This window comes from Python bivittatus, unplaced genomic scaffold, assembly GCF_059951505.1.
Source record: "Python bivittatus isolate LINGU-HERP-01145 unplaced genomic scaffold, Pbiv_v1 ctg000330_np1212, whole genome shotgun sequence".
In the NCBI taxonomy this organism is placed as follows: domain Eukaryota; kingdom Metazoa; phylum Chordata; class Lepidosauria; order Squamata; family Pythonidae; genus Python; species Python bivittatus.
This window is the reverse complement of record NW_028277058.1, coordinates 252302-270674: the sequence shown is the minus strand read 5'-3', so window position 1 is coordinate 270674 and position 18373 is coordinate 252302. Positions and strand designations below refer to the sequence as shown.

The 18373-nt window shown below is 38.0% G+C and overlaps 2 protein-coding genes across 2 annotated transcripts in view; one reads left to right on the top strand and one right to left on the bottom strand.

Annotated features, from left to right (window-relative positions):
• The window catches only part of LOC148215873 (uncharacterized), a 36670-nt gene extending 33957 nt beyond the window's left edge, over positions 1-2713 (bottom strand). Inside the window, exon 1 of the mRNA XM_088141615.1 lies at positions 2513-2713. The gene's annotated coding sequence lies outside the window, so the exon portion shown is untranslated. The remainder of the gene's footprint in view (positions 1-2512) is intronic.
• The window catches only part of TTLL1 (TTL family tubulin polyglutamylase complex subunit L1), a 54080-nt gene continuing 38419 nt past the window's right edge, over positions 2713-18373 (top strand). Inside the window, exon 1 of the mRNA XM_025174894.2 lies at positions 2713-2945. The gene's annotated coding sequence lies outside the window, so the exon portion shown is untranslated. The remainder of the gene's footprint in view (positions 2946-18373) is intronic.

Here is an 18373-nt window from a genome sequence, read left to right as displayed (position 1 = left end):
CACAAATTACACATTCTTGCACTAGATAACAATAGCAATGCCAATAAATAAATAAATGGGAAAAGCTCAGCAGCAACATCCACGTTTTATTCTGCAAGCAAAAAGACAACAATGGCATTAGAGAATCACATTAAACTTGTTTTAAGCTGAGCCACTTTAATTTGTAAATATATGACTTAGCATTGTATGAGCCTAGGCAGTTGTGGTTTGTTCAATAAACTGTGATTAAATAGCTTACCTTTGTGAACCTATAATTTTTAAGAAGGGCTAGAGTTCAGAGATGTTCAATGCAATTATCTGAAGCTTTAGGGAATATTGTTTTATAGGGAACGAGAGGTATGAGCCACAGCACAAGATAAGATAAGGTCTTCTTTGGGTCAAATTCAGCTTCTCCAGACTATGAGTTCATCTGGTTTTCCAGGCAACAGTGTGGAAATGGTTGGCAATTATTATTTACTTCCCAGTCTACCTACAGCTTTGAGATTTCCTGGTAGTTTCCCATCCAATAACTAACCAGGGCTGATCCTGCATAGCTTTTTAAAGATTAGTCAAAGTCAGCTGGCTGCTACCATCTACTATGGACACCATATAAAAGGTGATACAGATTAAGAACCTCCATCTGTGACTTCATAATAATAGTTCCCCTCCTCCATATACATATACCCTGAAACTTGCTTTTGAAATTTGAAATCATAATCATTTCTAAGAAGCCAAATTTCACCCATTTCAGGTTCTGTTGTTGTACACATACAAGTACATGCACTGAATTCTGCAGTCCTGGCATAAACTATATAAGGCAAATGAAGAAGAATGTTTTGCTTAAAGTTTAGCCAAGTTCCAATAACAGCCTCATGAAGATAGCCCACATAGGAGAATGCTCACTTGACTCTTCTTTGCTGTTTCAACAGATATTTTGTGGTCTGGCATTAAGGTTGATTACATGCTATTATAAATTATCACAACTAATTGAAAGGTAATAACTGTTTTTATAACAAAAGTGATTCCTTGCTTTCCATTTCTTAAAGCCTTTCCAAAACCGTTAAGTTCTCATGAAAGACAGAGAAAGGATAATGGCTCTATATTTCTTATGCTGAAAAAGATCTGATGGTTGCTATGTCCACATTTTCTTTCATCTATGATCAGAAATTTAAAAAAAACACAACACCATCCCCCAAAGATTAGATACCTGCATTTCAGACTGAGAGGTGAACACAACCCAAGACCCAAGGAAGAAAATCTAGAAGGGAGTAAAAACAATGCCAAACAAAAAAATTGGCAACTTGTGCCCTTTAATCTCTCTATATTCTCTGAGGTGGTTGGCCTGCCTAGGGCTTTAGGACATCTAACTTACTTTAAGCGCTGTCTTTTATGAGAGCAAAGACGCAGAGACGCTGCAAACAGAACAGGTATGATTATGCAGATTTCTAAATTTCTAAGCTTCATTATAAAAGGAAAGAAGACTTGCTTTTGAAAATTGTGCAATGTCCTTGCAATCCTGTTTTCAGTAAAATATATATATATATATATACACATTTCAGCTTACAAGATAAATTTATATTGAAAAAGGCATGTTGCCAGGTAACAAACAGCAAAGGGAACAGTAAAAGAGGATGCCCAAGATGACTGGAAAGTAGATTGCAAAGTGACATGAAATGAGATGAGCCTCAGTGTTGGAGGTGTAACATGATCACAGCTATTTTTCTTCCAGTTTTCCTCCAACAAATGCAAATATAATCCAGGAAATATGAATAGGGCAGCCCTCCTCCATGATTCCCAGGGCAGATTACCAAATGTTGGTACCTGAGGAGCCAAATGATCGCAAAATGGAGTCCCGCTGCCTCTTCCCTTTCAAAGGCACTCATCTTAGCAATAGAACTGTCTCTGTATTAATCTATTTAACTCTACACAAATCTCCATTGAAAAAGTTGTTTGCTTTCCTTCCTCTGCTTTTATGTGATGCAGGCACACACCTGTCACAGCAGAGGCCGTCCTGTAAAAAACATTTCCTTCCCTGCAGGAGGAAAAGAGGAATGCCATCTTTTAAGATGGCACCTGTCAACAGCGTGAGGCATTTTGTTTTGCTAAGCAATTACATTAAATACAGTTCTTTTACTTTTTAAAAGAGGTCAGCCCTTCTTAACCAAAAGTTTTCTCCCCTCGAAGGAACGAGTCGAGAGGACCGGGGGGCGGGGGGAAGAGAGAGAGAGTTGAGGAAAGCTTTGAACAGAGTCCCGGGAGTTGGGCAACTCCTCCAACCCTACTTTTTCAGTCCCCGCCGACCCCCCTGCGCCCCACGGGACTGCCCCCGGGCCCATCCAGCCTCCAGCCGCGTGCCTTGCTGGCTCACCTCGGCGTCCCCTCCTCGCCACGGAGCGACAGCTGCCCTGCAGACTCACGGAAGAAACAAAGACTGGAAGAGGCCAACGGAAACAGGCGAAAACATCGTTGAATCACATTTCGGTTATTGAAAAGCAAGGAGGGAGGGCCGAGCGAAGCCGGACTCGGGACTTACCGCAGCGTCGCTTAGCCAGGCGGCCCTGTACTCAGCTGCCGGACCTGCCCAGCCCCAGCCCCAGCCCGGGGCCGGCCTCCGCCGCGCCGCGCCCCGCCCGGGAACCGCAGATCCGGCTAGTCGTGCCCTCCCGCCCCGTCCAGGCTCCGCTCCGGAAAGCGGCGGCCCAAAGGCAGCGCCCGGCTGGGTGCCCCCGCCTGAGCCCAGGCTCCCCTAAGGTCGTGGAAAAGCAGCCCCATCAGGAGAGCTGATGCGAGACGGAGGGGATGGAGGGGAAGGGCTCCCTCGCATTCAGACGGCCGCACGTGCGTCGGAAAGGTGTGACAAGAAGGGCCCGAGTCCAGCGCTCCCGAACACCCCGTAGGCTTGTTTGCTGATGTTCCCATCACCTCTCGCTCTACATTTACGGGACACACCCATGGTTACTTCACCGGTATGTATTCAGTTTTCTGGCTCTCAGGGCACACTGAACCATATATTAACAGCACTGATTGAATTCACCCAACACACTACTAAAGTCCCAGAAAAGTTCCAGTGCAACTCCATTTGGGAAGTGTTTCAAGCTCAAAACATTTCAGATAAGGTTGAAGCAGAACTTGGTTGATCTTGATGGGAAATCATAAGGAAATTCCAAGGACTGGGAAGTTAAAAAAAAAACTAAAAAGCTTCCTGGAAACTAGCAGTGGCCTACCACTTCCATCCTGTGCAGAGACAGTGACACAGATGTGTCCCAATAGGAGCCCAGAATCACACGCAACTGAAAAGAAACTTTACTACTTTATTTGGCTGGACCCTCTCACAATTTAAAAAAAGATGTATGGGCTTCTTAAACATGCTTTATATGCTTCAGTGTTTTGCTGAGCTGTATGGTTGTCAAGCTCTCCATAATGCTGCTGTTCTTTGAAGTCATGAAAAAACAGGTAACAGAATTTCAATCAGAGTATAATACCAAATAGTTAAATTCAAGGAAAGTCTGTTATATCAATTGCCAATTATAAGGTACTGTGAAGAATGCAAAGGTAGACTTACCATACTTGGCCTGAAAAATTCAAAACCACTAGATGACAAGAAAGTCTTAGAGTTTTCAGTATTTTTTTTGCTGCTGAGCATCTGAATCTTTCCTTTTGGTGATAAAAATGGCAAATATGATCAGAATAATAATAACCCTATTAATTATATTTTTGATAAATAACCTATTATTCCTTCATTATTGGGCTGCTGAACATTGGTTGCTGACTTTCTTCAGGAAAAGCAAGTTAAGAGATGGATTCTTGATAATTAAAAATGTATCTTTTTGTGGTCTTTGTATATTTTAATAAATTTAAAATTTAAGCTCTGTGTTTCTGAATGAAGTGTTGTTTGTCAGTGAAATTGCTACAGCTGAAAATAAGTCAGAGATTAATTCTGTTGGGGGGAGAAGAGCAGTGAAACTGTGTTGTTGTTAGTTGCTGCTACTTCATGTTTGGCCTATGGAATGTTTTTTTTTTTTAATGCTGCAAAGAGGTAAAGTTATTTCTGCTGCCAGAAAAGCAAAGAGTTGCTGTGGTGACTAATGGTAAAATAGTGATATTAGACAGTCTGCAATGAAAAAAAACAGTAATCAGCAAATTCTTTCTGGGACTCCTGCTTCTGTCACAGATTAAATCTATGCTCCGATGCCCCTCCCAGGCAGCTTGAAAGGACAAATACAGCATTTCAAATTATATTGTTAGAAGCAAAAGGCTAGGTATATGAACGTGAAGTTTCACAACTTCATGAATCATGCTAAACTGTAGTTTACTGAATATAGTACATCATACTGTACTACATTTACACAATACAAAACCATAAAGCAGGGGCCAGATTTGTGTTTTCTCCGCTACCAGGAGCTCTAAGGTGCATCATCACAATGTGTCACAGTGTCATAGATGGGATGGGCTAAAATGTTTGAACTTTTTCTGTTTCGGGGGTCACAAATGGAGTACTAGGAGGCAGCATGTGGCCTACATTTGGTTGTTCGTCAGTCAAGCACAGAGCCATGCTTAGCCATTTGACCTTGGATCCAGAAAATCAATTCATGGCCCTTTTTAAGAGGGCTCTTTTTCACCTTCTGGATGTTAAACTCCATGTTTCCTTGGCACATCATCTACAATTGGATGGGGACAGAAGAAAAGGCTACCTAGAGGAATAACTTCATTGTTATGTTAACTACCAGCAAGACAACTGTCCTAACTTCTTCCTATCACGGAATTTGCATATAACAACTCAGTTCATTTTCCTACTTGCATGACATCTTACCAAAGCAATGGAAAGATACTATACATAGTGTTCCAGCTTCACAAAAAAGGCAACCCCTCCTCTTTGTACCACAAAAGCACAAGGAAGCAGACAAGATTGCCTCAGATTGCCTTGTTGGAATATTTTCTTTTATTTGTTTACAGTAGTGTCTAAAATCGCATAAGAATTGGTAAGAAGCTAAAAGGTTTTAATGAGCAGCAGTGAGGCCATTTTGTAGGGAAGAACTAGCTCTGTCATGGGTAAATGAGCATGCCCCAAAATTTGTGTGAAAGGAAGATTAAGACTTAGTTGTGGTTTACTGCAGGCCCTGCCTCTACAGCCATTGTGGCTAGCCACAGATACGAGAGGAAGGGAGCTGCGCTGAGAAGTCCATGCTCATAAAACGTTAAGAGGAGAGGGGAGTATGTGATTGGCCAGTGCCTTATGCCCTTATGGTTAATGACTAGGTTAAACTTTTGATTTCAAAATCTCAAAGAGAGTGGTGAGGATTGGTCAGATGTGGCTGCCACCCACATCTGCCTGCTTGCTGATTTGGGCTCTACTGCAATAAACAGGTTCCTGGTCCCTCCACAAGTGTCACTGCTGTCTACTGTAGCCCACCTGGGAATGAACTTCTTAACTTCTAACCACCTGTATGTAGGTTTTTTGTTTGAGAGCCTTCACCAGAGTTCTTGTGTTGTAACCTTAGCCTTCTTTCTAACAGTATTAATCAGAGCTCTAAGATTCTTGTTCCTGGGATTAACTGTCCGGACTGCAAAGAGGGAAAGTGTGACACACTAACCATAAAAAGCCACTCCAAAAAGTGACTCTAACCCTGACCAACAGGTTGTTCAACCATACTATAACTCATGATTTATAAGCAATCATAGCTGCTTCCCTCCAGTATATGAAGTGAAAACCAAATAAACAATAACCACTTAGGATGGTTAAAAATAAAACTTTAGAAATGTTATAAATAAATCAAATAATACATCTGATATGAGCAACAACAACAAAAAACATTTAGCTTACAATATAATTGCATATAGGGTTGAGCCTCCATTTCACTCTTTAAAAATATTATGCTGCAACTGAAGGGTTTAATCTATGTGCAGGATTTCCCCTCTCCAGGGAGCCAAGAAAATTAGAAATCCAACATAGTATTTTCTTTGGCACTAGAATGAGCTATTGTTCAATATCCTCATTTTCGCAAGGGGGCTTCAAAAATATGAAGAAATAGTCAAATGTCATATCAGATTGAGATACAAATGAAAATTGGTGGGTATATTTAATACCATTTTTTAATAACTTAACCCCACCCTGTATTTTAGGGTACAAAATTAATAGTGATATCACTAACGCTACTTGCAGTCTGTGCTTTATTTATTTGTTTATTAGATTTAGATGCTTCCCAATTTTGGGCAGCTTTAGTTTTATTTTATTTTATATTTATTTATTTATTTATTAAATAGATACATTTAAACTTTCACATTAACTATATATACAGTAGTGCAATAAAATTCAATATATACATATAAAGGTGAAAAAGGGAGAAAAGAAAAACAATTCATACTTACATTATAAAAAATTGATATGTAGAGTTCTTGGGGTTCTCTGAGCTTGATTGTTTTCTTAAAGGCATTTCATTATCCACCTAGGTAACATCTTCAGTGCTAGAAGGGAGTGGGGTTTGCCCTCTGTTTATATACAGTAGCTTGCCCTGTCAGTGTTGGAGGGGGTGTTGTTTTTTCTTGGTAGTTCCTAGATTAGGCTGTTGTTTACTGCTTGATTGTTTGTCTGATGTTAATCCTGGTATTAATCCCTGCTTATCTGGGTGTTGATTGCTGGTAAAGAGGTGTTCTGGTCTTTTTGTTTCCTTTTTATTGTCTCTTTTGAATAGCGTGTAGATGTTTTTTATCTCTGTGTGCCTGTTGATGGCTGCCTTGTCTGAATACCAAGCTTTCAGGAATTCCCTTACATTCTTGGATTTAGCTTGGTCTAAGATGCTGACAGTTTCCCAGTTGAAACTATGGTTGAGTCTGTCCACGTGTTGTGAGATTAAGGAGTTTTCATCGTGTCTTCTGACTGCTAGTTGGTGTTCATGGATGCGGTCTGCTAGTCTTCTGCTTGTCTATCCTACATAGTGGCTGTTACAGTCCTTACACTGTATGTTGTAGATGACTCCTGTTTTTTGTTCTTGGGCTACTGGGTCTTTTGGTTTACTTAAGAAGTTTTGGAGCGCTTTATTTGGTTTGTGTGTTACGGCGATGCCATGTGGTTGTAATAGTCTGTTGGTTATTTCTGAGATGTTTCTGATGTATGGCAGTGCGATCTTTTTCATAGTTTGTGTTGGTTGTGCTGTAGTGGGTTGAGTGGTCTGGCACTTTTGGATAAAGTTGTGTGGGTATAATTTTGTTGGAAGATGTTGTATAGGTGGTCTGTTTTCTCTTTCTGCTGTTCTGAGTTGCTGCAGTGCGTTCGTGCTTATCTGAATAATATTCTTACACAGCTCCTCTTGTGGGAGGTTGGGTTGTTACTTTGGTAATGGAGCACTTGGTTAGTGTGGGTTTGCCATAATTTCCTCTGCTGATATCCAGGAAGGGTAGTGTATTATTTTCTTCTTCCTTTGTGAATTTCATTGTTGATTGTTTCATGTGTCTTCTCTAGTTGTTCCTTTTGTATTATGACAAAGGTGTTGTCTGCATACCAGATCAACTCAAAGTGCTATGCTTTCTAGATGCTGTATTACACTCTCTGCTATGAATCCTGAGAGTGGTGATCCCATGGGTGTTCCTCTGATTTGTTGGTATATTTGTCCATCAAACTGAAAATAGGTAGTGAGGCAGAGGTTGATAAGATCCATGATTCTGGGTATTTCGATCTTAGTATATCTGGCTAGGTTGGTTGTGTTGTGTAGTACTGCTGCAATGGATTCTGGTTTCCCTGGTTAGTGCAAGATATAAAATCAGACATATATTTGAGAAGGCTTTAACTTTAGCTTGACCAGAACATAGATGAAGAGGGTAGGTAAATATCTCAATATGACAATATGCCAAACATGTGGGTACCAGGGTTCCAATGCCATAGTTTTATCTTTCCAGTGTTTAGCTATGGACATTCTAGTAGCAGTCAACAAAAAATACCACTAATTCTTTAGAGTAAATATTTGTGTTAGACTCTAAAAATATATACAGAAAATTTTCTTTAATTTGGGCTGAGGATAATGACACTGGTTTCCATTCCATTTTCATATTTTATTCCACTCTTGATTCTTAATGTTTTATTGGAAATCTTTTTCCCAAGCCATTTTCAAACCATTTAGAGGCTGGTGTTTTTGTTCTGTGAAAATATTATATAATTTAGAGATAAATCCTTTAGCTGAATCTAAAAGATTCAATACCACTGCTTCAAAGTTTGTCAAAGGTCTGTTTGCTTGAGCTTTTATTTCTCAATTAAGAAGGATCTAAACTGTAATTGAAATAGCCAAGTGCATTTTGTAGAAGTTTATTCATTAATTATCAGCTCTAAATTAACAGGATTCCCAGAATGATAAAAATTCTTCAGTCTGTATAATTTCTGATTAATCTCTTATCTATAAAATATGGTAATAGATATAGGGAATTTAGGATGGCTAAAAATAGAAATAAGAGGAGAATAAGGGGGAGCTAAAGTTTTGAGCCATTTCACCCAGATTTTAAATTAGCACTCAAAAAAGGATTGTCAGTTGCTTTCAGCCAGTGCTTGGTAGGAATAAGGAGTTTTTAGTATCTCAGTGGTACTGAAGAAATTGTGATTGTAGGGTTAATTTAAAGAAGACAGCAGAACATTATGTATGGCTCCAGAATTGTCCTTCACTAGTTGCTGAGCAGATAATTAAGTTGCAAACTGTGTTTGAATTGCCTTCTCTTTGTGTATTGTGCCTGTATCAGCTAGAGAGAGAGAAGTAAAAGCTCTCCCTTGGAGAATGGAGTGCAGCAGGAAGCACTAGTAACTTAGATAGATAAGGTACTGGCTAGCTCAGTTCATGTTTCCCTTAGCAACAACCGGTGCCCACCCTCTGGGTATTAGTATCCACCTTCTTAGGAGTGTTTTAACTGTGTATACCAATAAAATTGTATTAGCCTATGATGTAATGATTTTCTGATTGTAGCTGTTTAAAAACCCAATGATTTGCATGGAGCACTGTGCTTGCCTTGAAAACTAATTTGCTAGTGCCCTTTACTCTGCAGAATAAAGTTATTAAAGAGATTTCCACTTTGCATGTTTAATTGGGCATGGCATGCCAGGTCCACGAACCCAGAAGTTTCCTGGGACAACAGTATTCTTCTGGGGCTTCCATTTCAACCCAGATGTTGGTTTCCATCTCTGCTAATAACCATATGATATTTTGTAAGTGGAAAGCCTCATAATAAAAAGATAAATTTGGAATTCCAACCCCCCCCCATTGTTTTAAAATATAACACTTTTTTTTTTTTACAAAGCCTCAATCTTTTCCCAGGGAGTATAAAATTAATAAACAATGTATGTCATCATCAAAGAATTAATCAAGATAAATGAACTGGCAAAACTTGAAATAAAAATAATAATTTAGGGAGTAAAAGCATCTTAGTGGCTGCAATTTTTTTGAGCCATGATAACTTTATATTCCCCCATTTTCATTTTAATAGATTTTATTACAGGGGCAAAGTTCAATTTACAAAGCTGAGATAGGGTTTTTGTTTTGTTTTTTTTTGAAATAGTGACTCCCAAATACCATATTTTTGGCAATTTTTGGAATACCAAGGATTTTCAAAAGTTTGTGAAATTCTGGCCCAACTCTAGAACATAATAATTCCAATTTTGAGAATTTTATTTTGAAGCCAGCTACAGCCTCAAATTTTGCCAATTCCTCTTGTAGCTTAGGAACTGCATAGATAGGGTCTGCTAATATTAGGGCTATGTCATCTGCATGGGGACAGATCTTATTCAGTTTTGTTGATTAAAAGGCCTCTGATAAGTTGGTCATATCTAATAACTTGAGCTACAGGTTCAATGGCAAGTGCAAATAACAAGGGAGACAGTGGGCATCCCTGCTTTGTTAAACAATTGGCAAACAATTCAGTGTTCCAGAGATTTATTTGAATTGTTGCAAAGGATTTGCCATGATTTTTTAAAGAATATTAATGAATCCAGTTCTCATTTGAAGATGTTCCACCAATGTAATTAAGTAGGGCCACTGCAGTCGATCAAAAGTCTTAAAACTATCTAAGGTAAGAATTGCTAAGAGACCTTTTGCAATGCAAGGAATTCAGAATGCAGTAAATTGGATCTGCAATCTGTCTGCCCTTAATAAATCCTGTTTGGTCAGAGTGTAGTATCCTATGAAGAGTCTTCCTGCCAAACTAAGCTGTAAAAATCTTTAAATCTTGTTATTTTGAATAAATTGGAATTAAAATAGACAAATGTACCAGACCTTCATGGGAATGTTTTTTGTTTATTATTAAAGAGTACAGACAATTGGTGGATTTTACAAAACAAAATATAAAGGTAATATGAGCCAGATTGTGATGTTGACTGTAACTACAGTGTGCCATTTGAGATGAAAGTATTAAGGGCACAGAAAGACAAACAGGGGGAAAAAGAGGGGTGGGGGGGAAGCTTGCCTTTTACTCTTTCCCTTGCAATTGAGACACTTTCACTTTTGGATTACAATATTACAATGGCAACCACCAGAAAAGTGGCAAAAATAGTAGAGGGGAGGAGATGATTGTTAGAGCAACTTGCAGAGAGTGGAATTATACCAGATTTACTTCAGAAAATGTTAGCTGAATCACTTGATACTAAACTGACTAAATCACTGGATACTAAACTGATAACTTTTGAAAAATGAATGGATGAAAGACTTGTAAAGATGAAAGATGAGATGAAAGAAGAAGATGGAAAGCTCTGTAAAACAAGTTCTAGAGATGTAAAACAAATTAATGACAAAGTGGAAATTCTGGAGACAGAAGTTATGGACAGAGAGCTGGAAAGAGAATTAGATAATTTTGGCATTACTGGAACTGAGAGAGAAGGAATTTTGCTTGAGATTTAGAGCAATTCCAGAGGATTCTGGTGAAGATATTAGAGAAAAGGTTATTAAAACTTTAGCAATTTTTTTGGATTTGGATGAGGAGGATACAGAGGCAGAAATTGATAAGGTATATAGAATAATTACAAGATTTGTGAGAATAAGTAATATTCCAAGGCATATCTTGGTGCACTTTGTCAGGAAGAAGATAAGAGATCAAGTCTTGTAGCAGCATGTTAATACAAGACTGAAGATTGATAATACAGTTGTAAATGTAAGTGCTCTTAAAGAAATTCTTATTAGATTCTTGCTAAGAGAAAAGAATATTCTTTTTTGACTGATAGATTAAAACAGAAAAAGATTCCATTTCTATGGGATAAATTGGAAGGTGTGATTTTTACTTTTAAACAGCAGAGGTTTCAACTGAATTCTATCCAGAAGGCGAGGGAATTTCTAGAAAAATTTAAAGAGGAATTGGAGGAGTTCCAAATGGAGGTGTCAGTTGAGACTACACAAAAACTTCAACAGGTACAACAGGGAACTGAAAGGAATGATACTGAATTAGGCACTATAGGTATTGACTTTTCTAAATTTTTGGCTTGATTATGGATTGCAAATGTTTAACATGGAATATAAATGGAGCAAATACTCCTCAAAAGAGAAAAAAATCATTATTTGAAAAAAAAATTAAAACAAGACATAATTTGCCTAAAAGAGATGCATATTAGAAAAAAGGACATAAAATATTTGATTTATAAAAATTTGGGTGAAGAATTTATTTCAGCAAGAATGAAAAAAATGGAGTTGTTTTGTATATAAAATTCCAACTAAAACCAGAACTTGTATTGACTGATGAGCATGGTAGATTTGTTGGGGTGGAAGTTAATTTGCATGGGACTAAGACTTTGATATTGGGAATTTGTGCTCCAAATGAGGGTAAAGTACTGTTTTATAAAGGACTTACGGAGAGACTAATCGGTTTCGCTTATGAAAATTGGTGTTTGATGGGGGATTGGAATGGAGTGATCTCCACACAACTGGACAGAACTTCTGAGCAAAATATTAAAATCACTCAAGGCAAATTACCAAAAGTTTTCTTTGATTCAATGGAGAATTTAGAGCTTGTGGACATATAGAGACAGAAAAATAGCAATTAAAGAGAGTACACCTACTTTTCTGAAAGACATAGATCCTTTTCAAGAATAGATATGATATTGGTTTCAGAGAATTTGGCTACTAAGGTTTCTAAAATAGAGATATTACCAAAGACTTTTTCAGATCATAATCCTGTGAGTTTGGTTTATAAAAGGGAATCCAGTTCTTTTAGATGGAGACTAAATGCAATGTTGTTACAGAAAGAAACAATAGTAAAGGTTTGTAAAAAGAAATTAAAAGAATTTCTTGAAAATAATTTAGACAAAGGTACTGATTTAAGGATTGTTTGGGACGCAAGTAAAACTTTTGTCAGAAGTTAGGGTTAGGGTTAGGTAGGCAGTCAGGCAGAGAACCAGGTTGCATCACTGAAGATTCAAACATACCATCGGGAGATGTGAACTCAGCCCCACAAACTATAGAGATTGCAGATCAACAGAGCTCTATCCTAGCTACACTAAAGGGCACTCAGACATTTGATATAGGCTGTTTCAGGGCAGCAGTTGGCAGTGCAGGAGTTGCGGGATATAACTGCGCCCCCCGCCCCCGTGTTTCCCAGGAAGTCTCACAGCAATACTGACATTGAACCAATATTGCCCCCCTGTCTTTCATTTCCTGGAATATTACAGGGTGGAAATCCAGGAGTAGAGATCTATCATTTCTGGCATATATCTCCAGCTCTGACATAGTTTTTTTTTCCAGGAAACATGGCACATGGGTGATCTGTTAGCAGAAGGGTTCAAGACAATCGCACTGGAAGCTGTGGCTGGTGCAGGATGTGGGAGGCTTTGTGGGGATTTAGGTATTTTAATATCTACCTCATTACAGGTTCAAATAACTAGACTGGTATGCACTGGCAGTTCTACTTCAATTCAAGAGGAGTCAGTTACTTTTGATTAATGCAGGGGCTCCCAACTTGGGGTGCCCACACCCCCAGGGGGTGCGAGATGAAATTTCAGAGGATGCAACAATTTTATGCACTGAGTTAAAAGCTTATTTTTTAAAATTCAATTTGTTCACCTGCATTAGAAATTAGACTTCTTCATCTTCAAATGTGATATTACTTTTGTAGGGGGTGCAAACATTAATCAAACATTTCATAGGGGTGGAGGGCATAGAAAAGGTTGGGAACCACTGGATTAATGTGTACATTCCACCCCTGTGCATATGATCACAGATAAGACATACAGTATATGGGATAAAAAAGATACCCATGTGGAAGATTTAGTGGTTGCATTCCTTGTAGCACATTTAATATTGGCTGGTGATTTTAATGCAAGAATTGGAGCAAACAACAGATCACTTTTTGCTAAATTTCACTACCAGCCTTTATCCTCTGCAATAACACCCCCTATTCTATGCCACCAGTCTAGGTATGTATTTAGTGATTATAGAGGGCTTTGCCTTGTTCGAACTTTTACAAAACTGAATTTAGTAATTTTAAACGGGTCTATTAGTGATGGTTACCCAGCTGAGTATACCCACTGAGCTGGTATCAAGCCTTCCCTGTTAGATTATGTTGGGATCTCTCAGAGCTTAATTCCCTATCTATCTAAGTTTGTAATTGTCAGTTGACCTGAAAGTTATTCTGTGCCTAAAAATCTTTGATAGGTTGTTTTTACTTTCTTGCCACATTGCAACAGTGGCTGATAACCTTTGTCCCACTCGTGCTGAATGGACATCTCAGCAAGCAGCAATAATCACTAACTTTGTTAGAAACGAACTAGCCAAGTCTCTTTATTCAGCAATAGTGGAGAGTAAGTTAGATGACATCGTATTGGTTAATTTCAATAACTTAACCAAACTATTTCAATCACTGTTAACAGCTCCCCAATCTGTTATAATTAGGCACAATCCAAGAACATGTCATGCTTGGTTCAACCACGAATGCCATGAAGCTTGGAATTCTCTAAATTGCTATTTTAAATTATATAAAGAGAATTCTGGTTCTTGTTCAATTTCTGAGTTAGTGACATTGAAAAAACAGTATAAACAGTTAATTTGTCCAAAAAAAAAAAAAAAGAACGCTATGGGGGTATCCTGGCAACGCTTGATAGCAGCTGCCGGTGCAAAAAACCCTGCCATCTTCTAGAGGTTGGTAGCCTCATCTTTTTCTAACAATATTTATAGCTCTTTGCTGCATATACTGGCCAGCATATGGGAGTGCCATTTTGTCACCCTATATGGTCAAGCGGAGAATTTCCTAGCAGATTTGGAGTTGGATGTGGCCTCTCTTCCCCATTGGCCCCGGTCTCATGCTCAGAGATCAGAAATATAATTAAAACTTCAAACCAGGGAAAGCCCCCAGTTCAGATCTTATTATATATGAAGTAACAAAAAACAATTTGGAATGGTGGATTCCAGTGCTAGCTTCACTTTTCACAGTAATAGATCATTCGGCCCTGATACCAAAGGACTGGGGCTTGGCTATTATAATACCATTATATAAGAAGGGCAAGAGAGATGATCCAGCTAACTACTGCCCAATCAGTTTGTTAAGTCAGATTAGCAAAATATATGCTAAACTAAACAGGAGAAACTAATTAATTGGCTTGAATCTGAAGACATTCTGATGGATGAACAGGCTGGATTTAGAGCAGGTCAGTCAATGTTAGACCATGCTTTGGTGCTGCAACATCTAATAGAAAAGTACCTCCACAAATCAGGACAATCCCTTTATGCAGCATTTATTGACTTTAGGTCAGGTTTCAACACAGTACCTAGAGCTAAACTGTGGGATAAATTTAAAAATACCATAATTGACAAATGTTTACTCCAGCTGCTTATTAAATACAGAAGAATACAAGACTGAAGGTTAGGTGCAGTAATCAAAGACATGTCACAAAGGAAATACCTGTAAGGAGGGGAGTCAGACAAGGATGTGTATTGGCCCCAGTTTTATTCAACTACTGTATAAACTCATTGGTCCCTCATCTAAGTAGCTCTGCTTTTCATCCTCCTAAATCTCAACTTATTACTGTATGCAGATGATTCAGTAATTCTGTCATTAACTTCTATTGGCCTCAAAAAAGCTCTGAGATCACTTCTGCATTACTGTACTGAGGAGGAACTAATAATAAATTACACCAACACTAAGATAGTTATTTTTTCCAAACACCCAAAACAGAGAAGTTGGAACTTAGGTGGGCAGCCCATTGAGCAGGTTAAGATATTTAGATATTTAGAGATAATTTTTCAAGCTTCAGGAAGCCAAAATGCCCACCTGGACTATGTTTCTCGTAATGCACAGAGATCTGCATCAGTTATCCAAACTTATTATTTTTCCAGAGGAAAACAGTTTATCCCTGCTGCAGTTTATCTGCTCCAATTAAGTTGTTTGCAGCTAAAGCCCGAGTACAATTGGTATATGAGGCTCAGTTGGGACCATATAATAGCATGGTTACCTTAGAAAGAATACAAACAAAATTTCTAAGAAACATCTTCCAGGTTACTTGCTGTATTTCAAATGCTGTATTTCGATGAGAAGGAGTCAGTAAACTTGAATCTAATCTCTGGATAAATATCTTTACCTACTGGTTAAAATTACAGAACAACCCCAGTGGACTGACCCATCTAATATTGGCAGATAACTTCAAATCCTCTTGGGAAATAGCTATTCAAAAGAAACTGAGTCTCTCTGGTTTCTCCAGTGATGCCATTTTAACCCTAGAGTAGATCAAGCTACATCAATGTTACGGTAAAGGATCTTAGATATAGAAGGCCAAAGAGAAACTGCTGCATTTTCTCATAATTGCTAATAACCAAATCTTAGTGCCCAAACCAGCTTCGTATTTCTATCATATTATAGTCCCCAAATTCAGGAGAGCCTTATTTCTAGCCCAATTTAATGTCCTCCCCACAGTTGTTTTGGAAGGGAAGTATAGGAAAACCCCATATGAAACCCGATATTGCCCGTGACATGGGTGCCATAGAAACCACAGCCCATGTTCTTTTGTATTGTCAGTTCTACAGGGATATTCATGAGTTGATTATCCCCCTTTTATTTAAATTTCCTGGGCATTCTGATCATTTTTATTTGCATTCCCTGTTAAACGCGGTAGCACAGGGGCTTAATGATGCTGGAGCTTGCTGGCCAGAAATGGTTGGCACTCCAGCAGTTCGAGCCTGCTCCGTGTGACGGGGTGAGCTCCCGTCACTCATCCCAGCTTCTGCCAACCTAGCAATTCGAAAGCAATTCCATCTGCAAGTAGATAAATAGGTACTCCCTTTTCGGTGGGAGGAACTGGCAGCACCTGTGCGGGGAAGCTGGAACTGGTGCTGGACCTGATCGGCGGAAAGAACAAACGCCGGAACGCTGGATGTGACTAATGCAACGGATGAAAAAGATAATTGGTGGAAGAAAGCCCAGATGAGCTGACTCCCTTGTGACCGCTGCTGGCCACAGTAGAATAGGGTTGTACTGTAGTTATATTAGAATAGGTGTAATTGTAATTGTAATAGTTAAGGTGTACTTTGTGAGCCACCCAGAGTTCCCCATCGGGGGAGATGGGCGGAGATAAATCTGAAATGTAATGTAATGTAAACCACCAAGATAAATGTATTTCCCTAAAAATGGCAAAGTTCTACTACATTATGTGTAAGCTTCACCCACAAATGGTTGCTAACAGTTATTGAAGTTAGGGGATAATTTTGCTTTGTTTGTTTTATAGAATGTATTTTTATTGGTCAATGAGTGAAATAAAGTTTCTGCCTGTTGTCTCACAGTAAACTCTATCTTACAGGGAGGAAAGATGCCAGACAGTTGGAAAGAGGCCAATATAGCACTAATACCTAAAGAGGGACAAGATTTGACTTTAACAAGAAAGGCTATTATTATTATTATTATTATTATTATTATTATTATTATTATTACAAGTTGTTTATAACAATACTGGCTGATAGACTGAAAATAATTTTGCAATAATTTATTCATGAGGATCAATGTGGGTTTTTACCTAAAACATAGGTAAAGGACAATCTTAGAAATGTGTTGGACATTTGGAATATTTGGAGCACATAATGAAAAACAAGCCACATTGATTTTCTTAGATGCTGAGAAGGCCTTTCACAATTTGAACTGGGCTTTCCTGTTCAAAGTTTTGGAAGATGAACTTTGGAGAGAACTTTATTAAATTGGTAAGATCGATTTATATTTCACAGAAAGCACAAATAATTGTTAATGGAGATCTAACAAAGCCTTATGAGATACAAAAAGGAACAAGGCAGGGATGTCCACTGTCTCCTCTCTTGTTTATTTTGGTTCTTGAAATACTGGATAGAGATATGAGACAAGATGAGAGAATTGTGGGAATAAAAATTAAAAAAGAAACTTGTAAGTTAAGGGCTTTTGCAGACAACTTGGTGTTGGTTTTGGAAGATCCTTTAAAAGGAATTGAAACATTAATGGGAAAACTAAAAGAATTTGGTGCATTAGCAGGTTTAACAGACAGATGACGAAGATGCTAACAAAAAACATGAAAATAGAAGATCAAACAAAATTGATGAAGAAAATGGGTTTCAAGATTGAGAAGAAAGTAAAATATCTGGGTATCACTATGACAAATATGAATTATATGTTATTTCAAAATAATTATGTTAAGACATGGAATGAAATTAAAAAAGATATGTTAAGATGAGAGAAACTACAATTGTCATTGCTGGGGAGAATTTCTATGATAAAAATTAATATCCTGCCTAGAATGATGTTTTTGTTTCAGACAATACCTGTTTTGACAACTGATGCACCATTTAAACCAAATGTCAAAAGGATATATCTAAATTTGTGTGGCATGGGAAAAAACATGTGTTAAATATAAGGTGTTATAGGATGCAAAGGAAAGAGGACGATTAGGTTTACCTGATTTGAAATTGTATTTTGCAGCTTGCTGTTTGATTTGGATGAAAGAAAGGGTGCTGCTGAGAAATGGAAGGCACTGATGGAGTTAGAATGACATGACCTGAGATTTGGGTGGCATGGGTATCTGTGGTACAACAAAGGTTAATGTGGATTTTAAAAATCATGATGTTAGATGTGCCATATTGAGAATATAGAACAGATATACACCCAGGCCGTGCCCAAAAATGTTTTTATGGGTCTCAGCACTAGAAACAATTTTATAGATGAGAAATAATAGGCAAACACAAATGGTTAACATTGTGAGAGAATAGAATTTTGTCAAGGAGAATACAAAATATAATCGAGAGAAGAGCTGGTGGCAGAGGACATAGCTGCTAATGGTTTTCTTATTTACAGTTATTAGAAAGATTTAAAGTAGACAAAAGAGTTTATGGTTTTGAACATTGTGAGTTTGAAATGGAATTATATACAAATGATGAACATGCAATTGCTAAAATGTATAAACTTCTGTTGAAATTTGAAACAGAAGAATAAGTGAAAGAATGTA